The sequence below is a fragment of the Leucopleurus acutus genome (assembly GCF_964270905.1).
Source record: "Leucopleurus acutus genome assembly, chromosome: 13".
NCBI lineage: Eukaryota > Metazoa > Chordata > Mammalia > Artiodactyla > Delphinidae > Leucopleurus > Leucopleurus acutus.
The window spans coordinates 46,844,543-46,852,350 of NC_139155.1; positions in this window are offsets into that span (position 1 = coordinate 46,844,543).

Genomic DNA, 7,808 nt, shown 5'->3' on the forward strand with positions numbered 1-7,808 from the left:
TGAAAGATCCCACCTGTCGCAGCTAAGACCCGATGCAGCCAAAACTAAATAAATAAATAAATATTTTTAAAAAAAAGAAGGCATTTGGAGGAGGAAAGCAACAAAACTCTCTTTTTCTTGAGGCAGCAAATTCAGTCTTACTATAGATACTACTTTTTGATTGACTGTGAGCATTTCTATAAGGTTGTTAATGAAAGTTCATATATCACCATTTTTCTCTGTTTGTTAGCCAGTCTAATTAAGAGTTCAGTGGGTGGAAATTAGCTAAAATAAGTTTGTGGGAGATTATCTATAGATTTAAAGTAATTCAGATTCCCTTAATTTCTCTTACAACAAATGATTGTGCTGAATATAGGTGCAAATTGAAAGTGTGAGAATATATTTATTCTTTTGTTTTAACAAAATATATGTCCATGTAAGGATTGTGATACTGATTATTTTAAGTGCCTACTCATACATGGAGAATGGGCTGGGGTGGAGTGGGTCTCTTGACTAGAAATGCTTTTATGAATCAGAAACATGATGGTGGGCTGATATTTTTGAGGTATTCTATTACTCTAAATCAATATATATATTTAATATATTGGATTCATTTATTCAATTTTTAAAGTTTCAACATGTTGACCTCAAGGATAATTCTTAAAAGCATTTATTTGTTCAGGAATGCATGATGAACTTAATTACTGCATGGATACCAGTCAGCTGCTACAGTAATTTGTTTTTTGATCTTTTTCTGCAACTAATGTACTTTGAGTAAGAAGCTTCAAGTTTTACAATGGTACCTTTATCTTGTATGTTAATACATATATATCAGCGACGGTTTATTTTTTCAGTTTCTACTTTGTGGGAAATACAGTTTGCATAGTACAATTTTAGAGTTTGCTGCTTTTTTCTAATAAGGTTTTTGATTGTGTGTGGTAAAAACATTTACTGTGGTAACATCCAAGTCAGAAGAGAAATATGACTGGTTTGTATGAAAATATTTTCTAATTTAGTTTATTTTAATTTTAAATGGCTTCTGTATTTGGAGGGTTACTTGAGACTGTATTTTAATAATGTTTTTCTTGTTTCATGAGATTATTTTTTACCTTCCTGTTTAAATCCCTTTTGATCGTTAGTATAAATAAAGGCATCAACAACCACAGGCTGAAAGAAACTTCTTCCTTGGCCCCAGGGTTTTTTCACCTTCTGTACTTACTTAGTTCACATCACTGCACTAGGATCTCTACGACCTTCAGAGTAAGTCAAAATGAATCAATGCCTTATCTTCCCAGTCCCCCTATGAACTTATAAATTGAAGTTGACTCTTGTGTTTGGAGAAAATATGGCCTCATAGACTCTATTGAACTAAACCTTTTGCTCACATATACCCCAAAACACATACACACTCAACTACATGGAAAAATTTTAACCATACTGAGTTCTTTTTATGTGCAAAGATACTGATTTAGTCACTCGGCATATTGGCTCATTTAATGCTTACAGTAATTACCTACTTCATTGCTTCTAATAGACTTATCATTTTTTTCCCCCACAATGTAATAATTCCAAGATCAGAAAGCATCATACAATTACTGAGTGAATCCCAGCCTGGTGGTGCAGCACTATAGTTGTGTTATCAAACTCAGGCTCAGCTGCTCATCGTTCAAGAATACAATACTGAGAGACAGGTGTTGGGTAAAAGAAACGACAGCTTTATCGAGGAAGCTGGCAATCATGGGGAAAAGGTAGACTCATGTCCCAAAGAACCAACTCCCCACTCCCTAAGTTTGCTTGGATATTTTATAGGGAAAAGAAGAACGGACTACGGGCTGGGTAGGGGACAGTCTTCTATTTTCAGAGATGATTGTCTCCATTGTGCATTTCCAAGGAGCCACCATGTCTCGCTTGTGGTTGGAACATTATCTGAGCCATAAATCTCTGGTCAGCTAGTCCTTCTGGTTCCAACCGGTCTGAGGTCTACATGCTTGTGGGCAGCATACAGTTAACTTATTCTACCTGTGGGGGATTCAGTACCTGCAAAACAGCTCAAAGGATATGGCTCAGAATGTTATGTATAGCCCTTGAAGAGGAGCCATTGTTTAATGGCTAAACTATTATTATTTTGTCTTGCTTGACTATTTTCCTTTGTTTCTGCATTTTCTCATATCTCTGATTAAATTTATTCTTTGGAACGTGGGGAAGGCCTAAGAGGCTAGAGTTTTTTGGTTTTTTTTTTTTTTTGCAAACAAGGCAGGCAGAGGACATGAGAGGCTGGCAGGGCAGGGGCAGGTGGCTGTCCAGAGAAGGCCCCATAGCATCCTATTCTGTTAAAGTTGTGTGAAAACTCCCCAGTGACGCCTTTTGATAACAACAATAAAGCACTAGCATCAGCATGGCTTGGAGTCTATGATATACGTACTAAGGTATATAAGGTCGCTTCTATTTTCCCCAGTTTCTTTAGATGGAGAAGCCAGAGCAGTAGTTACGTGGCTTGTCCACTAACACTCAGCTAGTAAGTGGCAGAGCCAAGATTTAAGCCCAACCGTCTGGCTCCTGGGCTGACACTATCTCATCACTCAGTGGCAGCAGGCACTGAGTGAAAAAACACACGGCTGAGTGAACAAAGGAAAAAGCAGCCCTATTGCACACTATCCTTTATGTTAGGGGCACCATACAGGATTGCCATTGGGGATGTCAAGACAGTCGAATATCTTTAATTTACATACCTCAGTTAAACTTTTGAATGACTGCAACCTAAATTTTTAAAATAAATCATATATTTTACAAGGAAACATACATATACTATGACACTCTGAGAAGGAGGTATGTGGGAGGGAGGGGAGGTATGTAGTGAGGAGGTATGTGGGAGGGAGGGGAGTCAGAGACCCCAAGATGAGAGGGCAATTTTTAAATTTCATCGTTCCTTATACTCACTAAGTCATTTTCTCGGACTGTTTATACCAAGACTGGTACAGTCCTAGCATTCTTATGCATCAATCCCTTCCCCAATCTTAGGCAGACAGCACTGTGCCCTGTTGACCCAAGACCTGGAGAGCTGCTCCAAGCATCCTTCCTCTCCGAGCCTCTATCAACAGTCTCTCTCATTCATTCATACGAGACCCACCTGTCATCTCTAGCCCAAACGTTTCATTTTCTGGTGTAAGCTGAACAATTTTGGAAATCAAAGTAACGTTTCCAAGGCTCTGGGGGAACATTCAGTCTGCCAGCAGAAACTCATTTTCTTCTCAGCTAAGAAAGATGAATCTTTTATTCTGTTCCTTTACCCAACAGAGCCGGTTTGTTTTTCCAATATACTAACTTCTGGCCTGCCAGAACACTGCAACAACCTCAAGTGCCTTAAGGAGAAACTAAACTTTCTCAGAAGGCACAGGCGGCTGTGATTCTCCCTGGGTTCGGATCCTGTTCTGCCCATTAACTGCTTCATATCTTCCGATAATTTGCTTGGTCTCTCAGTGCCCTTGTCTGTAAAATAGGGGTACGTCCCAGGGCTGTTGGGAGGACAGTGCCTGTGACCTTGATCATAGTAATCACTCCATAGAAGTTAGCTATTCTTATCTACTGTCATTAAGACATAGTCATCTTTATCTACCTATCCATATGTCCTTTTATAATTTACAAGAGAAGAAAATGCTTTCACTTTCAAAAAGCTTCCTCACTTTAACTTTCAATGTTATCTCTTATTTTTTCAAAGATTATTAACCAGGTTCAGTTGGAACTTTCATAAGAACTTTAAGATTCTATAATACATATGCTTTCACCTTTTCAATGTGTACACCTACCTTGATAAAAGACTTTATTTTACCTCTTTAAGTTGAAGAAAATCTCAGTTTTCTGCAGTCTATTTTTAAAACTCTGTTATCTTTATTAAAAGCAGCATTAAATATATTTTATATAATGTATTTGGCCCTAATAGTCAAGTTTATGGAAGCAAAATAGTCCATGGGCTTCCCTGGTGGCGCAGTGGTTGAGAGTCCGCCTGCCGATGCAGGATTCGTGCCCCGGTCTGGGAGGATCCCACATGCCGTGGAGCAGGTGGGCCCGTGAGCCATGGCCGCTGAGCCTGCGCGTCCGGAGCCTGTGCTCCGCAACGGGAGAGGCCACAACAGTGAGAGGCCCGCGTACCGCAAAAAAAAAAAAAAAAAAAAAGTCCATGATTCCAGGCCCCAATGACCAGACTGCTTCAACACCTATCAACTCTGTTTCCTTAATCACCAAGATTAAGAACATCCAAGTACACCCAGGAAACTTGGAACTACAGAAATTCTAAAAACTGAATAAATTGACTGGAAATGATAGATCCTAAAGAGATAAAACTTTATTACTTTGGAAATTTTCTTTGTGGACTTCTGCAAAAAAAATTCAGACTTAATAACTGAGCTATGTGAGCAGAATCATCTATTTTAGCTTGGCTCACCTAATTCTAAATCCACTTTCTAATATTCCTTCTTAATAGTACCATTCCTCTTAAGCCCTTTGACTGCATGTATAGGAATCTTTCAAAAATTAGGTCATCATGCAACATTAAACCTTAATAAATGGATGTATAGGGCATAGCAGCAAATACATTAAATTGCTTTTTGTTAATCATGATTACATTCTGTACAAGAACTTAATGCCAGTATTACCCAGTTTATTAAATTATTCGGCACAACTGGAGAATGTCAAATGAGATAATTGATGTGAAGATATGTTATAAACTGTAAAGGGCAGTATAAATGTTAGGTCTCAAATATTAAATTCATAACTTGGAAAATTGAACAGCATATGTATCTTCAGAAAGACACTACATAGATTGAAGCCTCAAATATGTGTCTCCCTTATGTAGTAAAAGCTAGTACCTAGCTATCCAGGAAATTACTGATATCACAACCCAGAGAGGACAGAGATAGAGCTATTAGTTTGTTCTTTTGTTTCAGCATTCATTTGCTTGATAATTTTAATATTCTTAAATAATTTATTGTAACTATGGACTTCTTAATGGTGGGATAAAATAAGTAAATAGTGTGACAAAATACTCCCTTGTCCTTTGATGCATGGTGTCTTCTACTATTTTTGCATGGTAAGTTGATTCTTCTATTGTCAAATCGTAATTCTAACATGACTACACTAGTTCTCTAGGAAAGATGCAATGCGTAAGTAAATAAGTCATGGAGATCTTGAAGAATGAAGGAACCATAACCTGAGCTAAGGACACTGAAGTCGCTCATGGGTCTCAGGGTTGAAAAGCATGGCTCTGCAGATGAACATTAAGTAAAACTATTCCCCAAATCAAACACAAGAACACCAAAGAGATAGCAAGGGTCCCTTCAATAAGGAAGTACAGCCAGGAAGGTAGAGAGACTTGAAGTGGCAGTTATTGGCCAGTGGTTCCTGAACTTACCTACACACTAGAATGCTGGCAGTATTTTAAAAACACTAATGCCTGGCTCCCATCCTGAAATACCCAAGGCCACACTCTGAGCAAATGAACCTACCATGTGAAATCACCCAAGCGAAAAACCAGTCCAGGTTTGCCTAAAAGTATTGTAGAGGTCCCTTCTGACTTGAGAGAGTTGGTAACTTCTTAACACTTAATTAAGAACATGTCCCAGGATGAGTTCCGAAGGAAGCAGATTCTGAGATGATTGGCATGCAGGAAGTTTATCAGGGAGGGCTCTGGTGATCGATGTTTGTGGAAAACAAGTGAAAGAAACCAGATTAGGAAGAAGGAGATGATGAGCTGCCATGCTGTCTCAAGGAAGACCTCAGCTGACATGTCAGGCTGTTATAAACCTGCAAATGTCCTTCAGAGTTGCTCTAAATTGAGGCAAGGACATTGCATCTCTACAGCCCCACGTAGACCAATCACTGGATGCATGGCGCCCTAGGAGGGTTTCTGACCTAGATAACTGGGCACTCTCCGGTAGAGGCAATCTTGAAACAAGACTGCCAGGACTGTCTGTCGGCAGCTTTCTCAGCTACGGGGGAACTGCATTCTCCAATTCTCAAGAAAGTTCTGGGAGGCACACCATAAGGAATGCTTATTAACTTTTTTAAACTTTAGTACCTAGCCATTTTATTACGTGGTCTAGTAAAAACAACATTAAACCACCTGGTATACCAATTCCTCTTACAGGAAATAAGGCAATGTGTAGGAACATAACTCCTTGGGGTTGAGACCGAGTATAAAAGAGGTGAATAAAGAATATCGTATTTGAAATCCAGAGGAATGAGAGTGGTGGTGTGGGGTGGAAGTCAGAAAAGCATGGGGTAAAGATGAGAGAATACGTGCGATTAAATATCATTAGGGAAAAGATTAATGTGAGGGATTTTGATATTCAACTTCAGTTTTTAGCACTGTGGTGTATAAACCACCCCTCCATTTCCACCCATAAAAGACGCGCAGGAGGGGTTGGGGCTTTTGCTTTGTTGTTTGTCCTATTGTGTGTTTCTGGTGTTTTGTGGAAATCAATTAAAGATACATCAGAAATGTTGATACAGAGGGGGGTGGGGATTGACAGGTTGAAATAGAAGTAATGGAGCTCTTAAGGACACCGAAACCCCAGGAGACATCTAAAATTGCAGCTATTTTTATTACTTCCAGCGTTTGCCCACAGCAATTAGCTCATACATGCAAGGGCTTAACGGGCTTGCTTTGGTGCCTGCAAGGAAGAAACTGTAGGGAAACTCACTGGGTCCTAATGTACAGCCAAGTCGAAGGAGAAGAAGTCCAAGAAATAAAGGTGGTGGGAAATGTAGGACGCATTCCCAAATATACACAGAAAGAAAAGTCATCTGACCCAGAAGGCCCACAAACATTCTCCTGACAGAGATAGTTCTTTGCGTAAACCTCTAGGGGTGTAGTTCTATAATTTAAAGGAGTTCCTTCTATCCAGATTGTAAATATCATGCCCCCTGAATTTTTAAATTCCTTGTTAAAAATGTTTTTGCTTTCCTTCAAATATCCTAATTTAGCTGGTAAAATTTGCATGTACCCACATGTTAGTAGACCAGTTGACTGGTGTGCATGCCTTAAATTCTATTAGATTATACATACAGAGGTTTAGATATGACATTGCACTGTACTGTTCAATGCTGCTTAAAGAACTAATTTTTTAAAAATGGCCTAGAGGGCTTCCCTGGTGGCACAGTGGTTGAGAGTCCGCCTGCCGATGCAGGGGACACGGGTTCGTGCCCCGGTCCGGGAAGATCCCGCATGCCGCAGAGCAGCTGGGCCCGTGAGCCATGGCCGCTGAGCCTGCGCATCCGGAGCCTGTGCTCCGCAACGGGAGAGGCCACACCAGCGAGAGGCCCGCGTACCGCAAAAAAAAAAAAAAAGAAAAAAAAAATGCCCTAGAGGTTTGGTTCCTCAAGATAAAGAAAATATTCAGAAAGTAATAAAGTACAGTTTGTTAAAGAAGTATAGCAAATAATTAATTCTTAATAGACATAAGTCGCATCTTCTAGAACAAATTTTAAACTGACATTAATCTCAGAGATTTGAAAAAAATGTTTGTGATTGGAAAAAATAACCCAAAGTTTTCTTCATTTTATTCTTCTCATAACTTTTTATCACCTTAAGAATGTGGGTGTCAGATGTAAGAATTATCCATTATAAAAATTCATTAAGGTATGTGAGAACAAACATGATTGATGAATATTGACTGTATAGTCGAACAGCATATCCAGTTGAACACCGTGTGTGCTTTTCAAAATGTATGCCTATAGTTTTAAAGAAGGTAAAAAATAATTTACTGGTGTTTTCAGAATTAAATGCAAGCTGCAATTCTTCATTTATAGCAGATGATTTTTTGACTTGACTATCT